This window comes from Sitophilus oryzae, unplaced genomic scaffold (genome assembly GCF_002938485.1).
Source record: "Sitophilus oryzae breed Bouriz unplaced genomic scaffold, Soryzae_2.0 scaffold_811_pilon_pilon, whole genome shotgun sequence".
Lineage (NCBI taxonomy): Eukaryota > Metazoa > Arthropoda > Insecta > Coleoptera > Curculionidae > Sitophilus > Sitophilus oryzae.
In genome coordinates, this window is record NW_022147430.1 from 3,680,160 (window position 1) to 3,693,259 (window position 13,100).

At 34.6% G+C, this 13,100-nt stretch overlaps 1 protein-coding gene across 1 annotated transcript in view; it reads left to right on the forward strand.

The window, feature by feature from the left end:
• Positions 1–13,100, forward strand: part of LOC115889159 (heterogeneous nuclear ribonucleoprotein C-like 1) — an 827,286-nt gene that overhangs the window by 588,907 nt on the left and 225,279 nt on the right. The window lies entirely within an intron of this gene.

A 13,100-nucleotide genomic window follows, 5' to 3' on the forward strand; every position in this document is an offset into this window, starting at 1 on the left:
AATTTTAATCTCGTATACAACTCTACTTTGCTTTTAGCTCCATCTACGGTTACGTAGCTGAAGCAAAGCTAAGTTATTTATTATATATAAGTGTTTTTGAAAGCCTTTTATTCGCGCAAGTATGTTTAAACGCCTTTACTTTTCTTCAGTGGATAAAATGCAATTAAAATACGAATGTAATACAACGTTATCCACAAACACGTGTATATTTTTAGGTAAAATTAATAGTTTTAAAAATTGAATTAAATATAGCGTTTGTGTTACTACGTTGAATAGTATTGATACTAACCAAAGCTTAGGATTCGGAGCTTGTGTCATAAGAATTTGCGATGTTTTTGCAAAAGGAAAAATGCAAGAAAATGGTGATGGTATTCCTGCAGCAAATTTTCTAGAAGCTCAAGAAGCAACACAACCCATTTATTTTCTATGAAGTCTAGAGAACATTACGAAAATTTGTAATGTGTTCCCTATGCTCAGACAGTCGGTGTTCCCTCTGCTCAGATCAGTGTTCCCTATGCTCAGACTCGGCACTTGGGGCGCTTATGAGTCCAAAGGTATCGTCGAGACTCGTCTGGGAATGCCTGGGTGAACTGGGAGCTCTGGCACAAAGGAACAGAATTAAACTATTCTGGGTGCCAGCCACAGCGGCATCCAAGGCAACGAAAAAGCCGATGAGCTAGCTAGGCAGAAATCATCGGCATTCTATCTTGATCCAGAGCCAGTACTGAGAATACCCAAATGTATGGCCCGTATTGCACTAAAACTGTGGATCAGGGAAAAGCAGACTGCTAACTGCTAATGCTTAGCAGGAATAAAGTGCGAATTACAAAAGGCCGACAGGACACATGGCTGTCAAGTGTTACCTGAACAAGCTCAACCTGTATCAAGGAAGTCTTTGCTGCAGACTCTGCGATAAATATTCTGAAACAGCGGAGCACATAATATGTCATTGCGAGGCTCTGAATCGCAAGCGACACTTTTTATTTGGGAAAGCTAGGCTAGAACCGGAGGGACTATGCTCCCATTCTATAAAAGACCTGCATAAGCAATTGCAGGGCACAGGGATAGGAGAATGGGTGCAGATATAGCAAGGGGACAAGGACGGCAAAGGACGGCCCCTTGTAATGAAAAAAAAATGTGTTCCCTAATGGAATAAACTTATTTTACCATTACCGAATGGATAAAATAGCACTTACATCGACGACTTGCTTTATACGACGAATGCTTTATACGACTGGACAAAATTGCCATTATTATATGATGGATAAAATCGAAGGGTGTCTCACTATTGAAATTACATGTATATTTTCGTTACAGTCACTGGCAGTCATTGGCAGTCTTACGGCAGTCGCCTATAATAATTGCATGACAGTCATAGGCAGTCATGTTCACAGTCGCTTGGCAGTAAAATTATTTTTAGCAGTACATGTAAATTTTTTACCCAAGTGAAACACCCCTCAGATAAAATACATTAATTTATAGAATTTTTTATTTAATTAAAATAACTAATTAACATTACGTCCAATTAGATTCATGAAAAAGCATACGGCTGGTATTTATCTTTTGTTTATTTTACAATTTTAAATCTTCCAACTGTACCCATCTTCTATCAGATATAATTACAACTTCCGCTCTAATTGTGGCTTGTTCTTTAATCTCTTTCGTTGCAGTCACGTCTTTCCAGTCTGCTTTTAGCTTTAATCACTACTTTAAAAAGATTCTCACTAAATTTGAGAGATAAAACTTTTAGGGAATAAAACTTCTTTGAATTTGATCCTTCGGTAATTCGAAGACAGATCACTTAAATTTAGAGGAAAAATCTGAAATTATTAATTTGTGTGCTGAATTTTCTGACGTATTTTATTATCAGAACACTCCACTTACTTTTACAAATAAAATTAAACATCATATCAAAACATCTGATGAAATACCAGTGTATACCAAGTCATATAGATACCCGTTTGTTCTGAAACAAAAGTGGAGAGAGTCAAATTAATAAAATGCTTAAGCAGAATATCATCCGCCATAGCAATTCGCCGTGGTCATCTCCAATTTGGGTGGTGCCCAAAAAGTTGGACGCTTCGGGAAATCAAAAATGGCGAGTCGTTATTGATTACCGTAAGCTTAACAGAAAAGACCATTGATGACAAATATCCGCTTCCCAATATCACAGATTTGCTTGACAAATTGGGGAAATGTCAATACTTTACAACCTTAGATCTCGCGAGCGGATTTCATCAAATTGAGATGAGCGAAAATGATATTTCGAAGACAGCCTTCAATACAGAAAACGGACACTACGAGTTTCTGAGAATGCCGTTTGGGTTAAAGAATGCGCCTGCGACATTCCAGAGAATAATGGACAGCATATTACGTGGAATCCAAAATGAAAAATGTCTCGTATATCTCGATGACATTATTGTGTATTCAACATCATTGCAAGAACATATAGAACGTTTAAGATCTGTTTTACTAGACTAAGAGAATCAAATTTTAAAATCCAACTTGACAAGAGTGAATTTTTGCGTCGTGAAGTTGCGTACTTAGGCCATATAGTGACACCTGATGGAGTCAAGCCTAACCCGGAAAAGATTAAAGCTATCAAGAACTACCCCATACCGAAAACAACCAAACAGATTAAAGGGATTTTAGGACTTCTAGGGTACTACAGAAAATTCATAAATAATTTTGCCAAAATTACGAAACCATTGACAGAAATGTCTTAAAAAAAGGAGCCAAAATTGAACATAACCCTGAATTTGTAGATTGCTTTGAATACTGTAAAATCTTTTTGACCAATGAACCTATTTTACAATACCCTGACTTCTCTCAGCCCTTCAATCTTACCACTGATGCCAGTAATGTAGCCTTAGGCGCGGTATTGTCACAGGGTCCGATTGGACAAAGACCTTCCAGTCGCATACGCATCGCGAACCTTAAATGATTCTGAAATGAATTACTCTACGATAGAGAAGAATGTCTTTGTTTAGTATGGGCAACGAAATATTTTCGCCCCTATTTATTTGGTCGAAAATTCAACATCATTACTGACCATAAGCCTCTGCAATGGCTGTTTTCTCTAAAGACCCGAGCAGTAAACTCTTGCGTTGGCGTATAAAGATGGAAGAATTTGACTACAAGATCATTTACAAGAAAGGCAAACTGAACACCAACGCAGATGCCTTATCCAGAATTGAGATACACACAAAAGATACCAACGACATATCTGTATTAAAAGATTATATACGTGAGCAAAATGACAGAACAGACGAAGATAACTTAGATAATGCCTCCATTATAGTCCAACCAGATAAGGAACCACAACAAAATCTATACGAGGAAAATGACGATGGAACCATTCATTCGAATGACGAGCAGGATCCAATAGTAGGAGTCCCTACACTGGAAACAGCGGTAAATTTTGGTGCAAATCAAGTTATTTTTACAAAAGTCTTACACAGTCCAGCAAAAGTAAAAAAACTAATATTATTCGAAAAGAAACGTAGATTTTTGGTGCAACTTTCTGAAAACAATTTTGATGTTGATGTTCTAAATTTTATTAAAGAAAATATAATTCCAGACAAAACTTATTTTCTTTATTTTGAATCACCAGAAATGTACGAGCCTTTCTGCGAAATTGTAAGAAAAACCTTTAAGTGGCCATCTATTAAATTTAAAAGATGTTTAACCAAACTAATAGATATAACCGATAAAAACGAAATTCCCACAATTATCAAAAACTACCACGAGAGCAAAACAAATCACAGAGGTATAGATGAAACCGAGTCAAAAATTAAAGATAAATATTATTGGCCAAATATTAAGGCTTCTATACAAACATATATTAACCAGTGTGAAATTTGCCAAAAAAGTAAGTACGAGCGTCATCCAATCAATATTAAAATGAATATTACTCCCACTGCAGTTAGACCTTTCGAAATAATCCATTTAGACACCTATACACTAGAACAGACTAAATTTCTAACTATAATAGATAGTTTTTCTAAATATGCGCAAGCGTACATGTTAAAATCTATGGCCGGCACGGAAATTGTTGACAACTTAATAACATTTTTCTCTCATCACGGTATTCCTCTAAGATAATTGTTGACAATGGTACCGAATTCAAGAACACAGTAGTAACAGAACTTTTACAACTTCATAAAATTAATATACACTTTTGCTCGCCGAACCATCCACAATCTAATGGTCTTATAGAGCGATTACACTCAACCTTATCAGAACACATTCGATTATTAAACAACCAAAATTTTAATAAAACACCGATACATCAAAGAATGAAATACGCTATTTTGGCTTACAATAATTCAATTCACTCTGTTACTAAGTTAAAACCTGTTGACGTTATTAGTGGTCATATCTCTTCAAATGATCCATTTAACTTGGACATTGATCAGCTGTTATTAACTAATTACGTTTCGGAACATAAAGAAAAAGCCAAACTTCTTTATTCAAAAATTAACGAAGATCTAATAGCAAATAAAACAAAAATAATCGGTAAAATTAATGAATCGCGTGATGACCCTGATATATTAGAACCAAATCAAAAGGTTTATATTAAAAAGCACGTACGTCAAAAATTAGCCAATAAGTTCTCTAACCCTACCAAAATTGTAAGTACCAACCCTGCAAGAAAAATAGTATCTACTGAAAGTCAAGAAAAGGTACACATGGGTAATGTTAAACGCCCACTTAAATACAGATATAGCTTTGATTAGTAAAATTCTTAACCTAGGCTAATGTGACCATTATAAAATAGTTGTATTATGTTTCAGAGTAATCACCTCTGCATACGAGGTTCAGCAGAAAATAAATGTGAGGAAAGTCAACGATAATGTCGGACTTCTACCAATCAAATTAGGGAATGCAAAAGTTAAACAGTATACTTTTACTCTCATACATTTTAATGACTTACACCCAATAATACAAGAAACAAATAAACTTTATATAAATACAATTTCTATTGTCGAGTTAGTAAACAAACATAGAGAGTATAAGAAAGATTCTGTACATTATGTAAAAGCATTACAATTTTTGCAAAAGAGAGTCGAAAACAAAATATCAGAAATTATTCCACATTCAAACAGAACAAAAAGAGGGCTAGTGAATGTTGTAGGCTCAGTTTTTAAAGCAGTAACTGGAAATTTAGACGCTTCAGATGGCGAACGTTATGAAAAACTAATTCAAAATTTACAGAAAAACCAAAACAGTTTAGAGGAAAATATTCGAAAGCAAAATTATCTATCTATAGGTGTAATTGATAAATTTAATTTAACGATACAACAAATAACTCAAAATGAAAAGATTTTGCAAGGCAAAATAGATCAAATTGCTTTGATAATAAACTCAACAACTTATTCTCAGAATTCTCACTTTATAAAAGATACATTAAATCAATTAATCATTATGTATGAAACCATCGATTCTATTTTACAAGATATCGAAAATTCATTAACTTTTTCCAAATTAAAAATAATGCATCCAAGTATAATAAAAACAGATGATCTCTTTATTGAGTTAAAAAACATACAGGCTCAAGTAGGTGAAAATCTTATGCCTTTGCCTGTTAAGATCGATAATATATTGTATTATGAAAATATTATTGAATTAGAATGTTTTATTTTAAATAATAAAATAACATATTTACTTCATTTTCCTATAACATTTCAGATGAGTTTCACTTATTTTCATTTATTTTCTATACCTATATATTATAAGAGTCTCTTCAAGGCAATTTTACCTGTTAATAAATACTTGATAAAAGGTCAATTGCACTATGCATTCGAAAATGAACTTTGCAAAGAAGCAATGGATAGTTATTACATCTGCGACACCCCTCTTAAAGAAGTCAGCTACAACAGTCCATGTTCAGTTCAATTATTGCAATCAAAAACAAACAATAAAAACTGTAAGCAAGTCGAACTAAAAATAACACAGCCTATTGTCAATCAACTAGACAATACAAACCAATGGCTCGTTGTACTCCCTTATGAAGTTCAAGCACACTTGAAATGTTTCAAACAAGAAGAGAGAGCTAAATTTCAAGGTACATATATCTTTGAAATACCACCTGGTTGTGAGACCTTAGTGAACGATTTATTAATAATCAATGAAAGGAAAATAATCAATACTACCAATCAATTGATTTTATTCGACGACTATGTTACTGAAGATGATAAGATCCTACCGACTCTACATTTAACAAGCCAAATATCTGAAATAAGACTCGACAATCTCCACACATTGAAAAATCGACTAATTGAAAATCAACCACACCTGGTATTTGACGAAGTCAGCAAATAACCAAGCCTGTGGACACTACTTTTGTACCTGGTAATTTTCATCCTTTGCATCTACCTCATGTATAAAGAAGTTCCCCAGATGTCGACTGACGTTCAACCACCACCTTCAAAGAAATATCCAGCTACCCCTCAATCGGTATAGCTGTCTCTGAGAAGGGAGGAGTTATATTGTGTGTGTGTGTGTATAAGTGCTGAATAGACAACAATAGACTAGCATTTTTCCAAGTACAGATTCTATTTTTACACTCTGTCGCACGAGCTCTTCAAGCTAGTTAGTTTTTAAAACAGATGTCAATGTTTTAGTTTTTTTTATATAATCAAATAAAACTTAAATGTAATTCATTCAAAAATAAAAGTAGTTTTTAAAGAAAAGGTGACTTTGACATTCAATAAGTTAATTAGCGCCTTAAAACTACTCATTAAATTGCGGAGAAGGGCGTGGGAGGAAATTTCGTTTCGTTTTGAACCGTTTCCAAAACCTGTCGGTATCTATATCCGAGGCAAAGCTCTTTTTTTCATAAATCTCAGTGAAATAAATAAACCTAGACATTTCTAAAATATCTGTTGTTACGATGATATTTCGTTAATTACATCTCGTTTTATGTTGATATATATTCCACAATATTAATATTTGAACACGCGTTTATAATATGTAAGCATGAGTAGTAGATATTTAAGAAACTTTTCACTTAATCTGCAAGAATAAAATTACAATATTATATAATATGACTTAACCCAGAGATTAGCACACATATAGAGGTTAAGATCATTTTACGCTTCTGTGTACAATTTTAGTCTCGTATACAACTCTACTTTGCTTTTAGCTGCATCTACGGTTACGTAGCTGAAGCAAAGCTAAGTTATTTATTATATATAAGTGTTTTTGAAAGCCTTTTATTCGCGCAAGTATGTTTAAACGCCTTTAATTTTCTTAAGTGGATAAAATGCAATTAAAATACGAATGTAATACAACGTTATCCACAAACACGTGTATATTTTTAGTTAAAATTTGATAGGTAAAATTGAGAGTCATAAAAATTGAATTAAATATAGCGTTTGTGTTACTATGTTGAATAGTATTGATACTAACCAAAGCTTAGGATTCGGAGCTTGTGTCATAAGAATTTGCGATGTTTTTGCAAAAGGAATAATGCAAGAAAATGGTGATGGTATTCCTGCAGCAAATTTTCTAGAAGCTCAAGAAGCAACACGACCCATTTATTTTCTACGAAGTCTAGAGAACATTACGAAAATTTGTAATGTGTTCCCTATGCTTAGACAGTCAGGCGGCACTTGGGGCGCTTATGAGTCCAAAGGTATCATCGAGACTCGTCTGGGAATGCCTGGGTGAACTGGGAGCTCTGGCACAAAGGAACAGAATTAAACTATTCTGGGTGCCAGCCACAGCAGCATCCAAGGCAACAAAAAAGCCGATGAGCTAGCTAGGCAGGAATCATCGGCATCCTATCTTGATCCAGAGCCAGTACTGGGAATACCCAAATGTATGGCCCGTATTGCACTAAAAATCAGGGAAAAGCAGACTGCTAACTGCTAATGCTTAGCAGGAATAAAGTGCGGATTACAAAAGGCCGGCAGGACACATGGCTGTCAAGTGTTACCTGAACAAGCTCAACCTGTATCAAGGAAGTCTTTGCTGCAGACTCTGCGATAAATATTCTGAAACAGCGGAGCACATAATATGTCATTGCGCGGCTCTGAATCGCAAGCGACACTTTTTATTTGGGAAAGCTAGGCTAGAACCGGAGGGACTATGCTCCCATCCTATCAAGGACCTGCATAAGCTATTGCAGGGCACAGGGATAAGAGAATGGGTGCAGATATAGCAAGGGGGCAAGGACGGCAAAGGACGGCCCCTAATAATGAAAAAAAATGTATTTCTTAATGGAATAAACTTATTTTACCATTACCGAATGGATAAAATAGCACTTACATCGCTTTATATGACTGGACAAAATTGCCATTATTATATGATGGATAAAATCGAAGGGTGTCTCACTACTGGAATTACATGTATATTTTTATTACAGTCACTGGCAGTCATTGGCAGTCTTACGGCAGTCGCCTATAATAATTGCATGACAGTCATAGGCAGTCATCTTCACAGTCGCTTGGCAGTAAAATTATTTTTAGCAGTACATGTAAATTTTTTACCCAAGTGAAACACCCCTCAGATAAAATACAATAATTTATAGAATTTTTTATTTAATTAAAATAACTAATTAACATTACGTCCAATTTGATTCATGAAAAAGCATACGGCTGGTATTTATCTTTTGTTTATTTTACAATTTTAAATCTTCTAACTGTACCCATCTTCTATCAGATATAATTACAACTTCCGCTCTAATTGTGGCTTGTTCTTTAATCTCTTTCGTTGCAGTCACGTCTTTCCAGTCTGCTTTTAGCTTTAATCACTACTTTAAAAAGATTCTCACTAAATTTGAGAGATAAAACTTTTAGGGAATAAAACTTCTTTGAATTTCCTATCAAAGTTAATTTGATTTTCTGAATTTAACTAAATATATTAATATTAAAAAATATGTGAAATTTCTGTAACAAAAAACTGCTTTTCAATACGTTTTTTTTCTAGGTTTTAAAATATTTCTACTGGAAAAAAACCTTTTTCTACGAGCATGCAAAAAATAGCTATTTTTTGCACTATCTACTGTATTAAAAGTCAAGTTTCACTCGTACAAAAAATAACTTGACATTATAATAACAAGTTTAACTAAATTTTTGTCAAATCCTGGAAGGTAAACTAAATACCAGTACTGGACGCCTCGCAGCAACATTCCGGAAAAGAGTTTTAAGTGTAGAAGAACCCGAGACCTCCACGAGCACAAATGAAAATATAATGCACAAAATGAAAACATAATTCAAAAGTCTACTGGAAATGAAGCTTGTCCATCAATTATCTTAGTGAATTGTTCAAACTGCCACATTAAAAATAGAATGGACTCAAAAAAAATGTGAAAATAATATTTGTTTTTAGTGTCATTGTTAGTTTTTGCGCTATTTAGAACACAAATAACTATTAGAAATAGGGCTTAAAAAACCTTGATAAATTAGACCAGGAAGGGAAAATTACATAAAAGGTGTAAATGGTGGTAGCATTCAAGCTGAGACAACCTAGTACACAGATGGCTCAAAGATGTCAGAAGGCGTTGGAGTTAGGTTAGGTTAGGTTGCAGTAGTAGGGCTAAAACAAGGAATAATATTCCCCGTAGAGAATAACATTCCCCTCTGTTAATGTAACAGTACGCTCTCTCTCGCTTAATAGGCATCTGAATCTAATTGAAATGACTGACGAAACCATGCAAAGATCCGCGAAGATAAGTTGTTAGACGGTGTAAAAATGTTTTTTTTGAGTATAACTTCCCAAATACAATGATCTATCAAACTTACCCAAAAATATTTTTACACACACATTACGAAAGGAATTTTCTTTATTATGGGTACTCCTCTTTATGAATAATATACTAAATTAATATAATAGTCTCCCCCGTATAGCGTTTGCACACTTTGGGAGTAGCAAGGTACAGCTTGCTATATTGGAGTCGTTCGGTATACAGAGAAGTAATGTGACCTAGCCCTACGCTTTAACTGCCTATTATTACTTCAGGATTGTAAATCCAAGTACTCATTCAAGGACATAGACTCTCATATAGATGAAAATTATGCTAAATTACTTATTAATTTAAAAAAAATAATTATTAATCAATCTAACATTCCACTTCTAAGCTAACTTCAATATCTAGAATCTTTTTGATTCCTTTCCAAGAATAAAAAAAAATTGTACAGGTACAAAGCAAATAGCGTTTATTTTGTAAAATTTGGCGTAAAATAATGAAATAGGACAAATCTAAGCCGGTCCGCATCGTTAACCTCCGACATAGAATTACTTAACGATAAAATATTTAAGCAGACACACTTTAGTAGATTACACCGCACAGCACACAGTCGTAAAGTAACGGCGAGCGAACCTTTTACAATGTCATCCGTAAAGCAAAACGTCCGGACATCAGCCATGTTTATCGAGAAACCGTTTACCTTCTTGAAAGAAATATAGGAACAATAGAAAGAATTGTCTTGCTCTATTTTTTTAAATGTACACTCTCTATATACACAGACCGGTAGTTCCACCATAATACTAATTCATAAGAAAGGCAGCAAAAAATACATCAGAAACTATGGACCAATAAGCATACTACCAGTAAAATACTAAGATATTCACAAAAATTACAAACAACAGAATCCAAAACACATCAGATGCTGCACGACAAGCAGGGTTTAGAAGCGACTTGGCCACAATTGTTCGCATAAGAGAAACTCGCCGAACAAAAGAATAAGTACTTTCACTAGCCATAGTCCTTATAGACTTACGAGGCTCTAACGAAACAAGGAATACATAGGCCTTATATAGAAACTTTTGCCAATATATACAAAGAAGCCAAAGGTAATGATATATAAAACAACCTCAAAATTTCCCACTGTGAAAAGTGAACGACAGCGAGACGCGACATTCACAAAGCTGTTTACAGCAGCAGTAGAAGAAATCTTCGGTCAACTAGATTGAACTCACCATTGATTGAAAATAGACGTAGAATATCTTAACCAACTAAGATTCGCTGATGACATAGTCCTAAGAAGAACTTTTAGTTAGGCGACTTTTAGTTAGAAAAAATATAAAATGATTGAAAAAATTGAAAATAGAACGGCAGCGTACGGCTGGATTTAGTCTGGCTCAAGGTGTAGGGATAATTCCCACCATGGTATATGGAAGCGAAACCTGGGTGTCGCCGTCAAGCACGCATTAAACAAGTTGCAACAGAAATACCTTAGACAACTGTTAAAAAGCAAATTGTTCCACCATGTCTCAAACGTATCGGTTCGCGAAAAAGCTAGCTGCGAGAGTGCTGAAGTCATGATTACTAAATCACGCTTAAGATGAGCAGGTCACGTATGCAGAGTGCAAGAAAACCGCCTACCAAAATCTCCTCTTTACGGTGAGCTTGTAGATAATATGAGGAGAAAAGGTGGACAACTCAAAAGGTACAAAAATATTTTCCACGATAACTTAAAGGAGATAAGCAAGCAGAATCAGTGGGAGTAACCAGCGCACAATGGAATAGAATTGTAGTAAACTCAGTTAACAACGACAACCAAAAAGTAAAGAGGCAACTAAGTAGGTAATGAAATATTTGATTGTCCGGATAACATCATGTATCGAGATTTTAAGTCACAGAAAATCTCATGAAGAAAAAACGCCTTGTGTAACCATCTTCTGATGCGTGTCAAATATTCGTCAGCGAGTAATCGCTCTTCAGCAGTAGTAGTAATAACAGTAGGAGATGAGATGTAGGTTTAATAATTAATTGTCTTTACATTTTGTTGGGCATCACTTAATTTAAGTCTAAGTAATATTTAAAAATCAAGAAAATTATCACTGGCTAGAGATGTTCTGTGATGATATATCTCAAATTAAAACAACAAAATCTAATAAAAACTATGTAGATTTACTAATAATTAAATTATTTTAAATTTGCAGATTAAATATGAATATGAGTAAGGCAAAAGTTGCAGAAAGAAAAAAGAGCAAAATAGATTCAAATACGTACAAAATATAAGTGAATACTTATGTTTTGCACCCAATGTGTTGTCAATTAGATTGATTCTCCTCTCGTAGTTGAACCCATATCAATGACGTAATAGCTCCAAACTATCAGAAGTTTTCAAAAATGTTTGCAATAAAGGGAAACGATGCATTAGTTCGTACTATTATCCGGAAATTTAATATAACTATTAAAAAACTATAGACAAGACCATCTCCAATCAGCACTCAAAAGATCTCATCAATCCACTACAAAAAACTGCTCAAACTGCTTTACTGCATTACTGCTTTACTGCAAAAAGCACAGCTCTTCTTTTTCCAAAATGCCAATTCTTGACCCTTTAAGCTGATAAGCGTCACGATCTGTAAAAAATTATTTTTTTCCTGATTAGGGAAAAGAAGGTAAAATAAGAAAAATCTATAACTCACACTCAAGCGATCTCTGGAAACAAGAGGGGTGAACAGTACGATAATTCGCTGGTTTTTTGGAAATGCTCTCAACACGAACAGCGGAGGCTGAGATAGGTACCAAAACTGTAGTTGTAAAAACAACGCAAGGAACTCCACGAGGTGGAGTGACCTCGCCCTACTGTGGAGCTTGGTAGTGGATGAACTACTAGACGAATTAACTCTAGCGGAATGACTATGACAATGAAATAGATTGCACGGGGAAAATATGAAGGCACCCTGTGTGATATTATCCAAAGAGGGCTCCGCATCGCTGAGAGATGTCAGGCAGGACTGTCGGGCTGAGCATCAACTCAGACAAAAACGCGGTAGGGCGCCATTCACCAGAAAGCGAAATCTCAAAAACTTGAAAAGAATCCATCTAGATGGAAATGAAATACTGCCATCACAGGAAGTGAAATATCTGGAATAACCCCGGCTATAAAAAAATATTTCTAGATCCACATTTGCTAAGCTTTCTTCGTAATCGAAATAAAATAGGTTTTAAAATGAATTTAGCAAAAACTAAAGCAATTTTCTTCATAAAGTCAAACAAAAGAGTCTGTCTGAAACTGTCCAGCAAAATTCAACAAAATAATGCTTTTAAATCGAGAAATATGGAAATTTCTCATTTCGTATGGATTTTAGATCTGTAATAAAGCGCATTGAAAATTATTAACCAATGAGAAAAAAGAGAC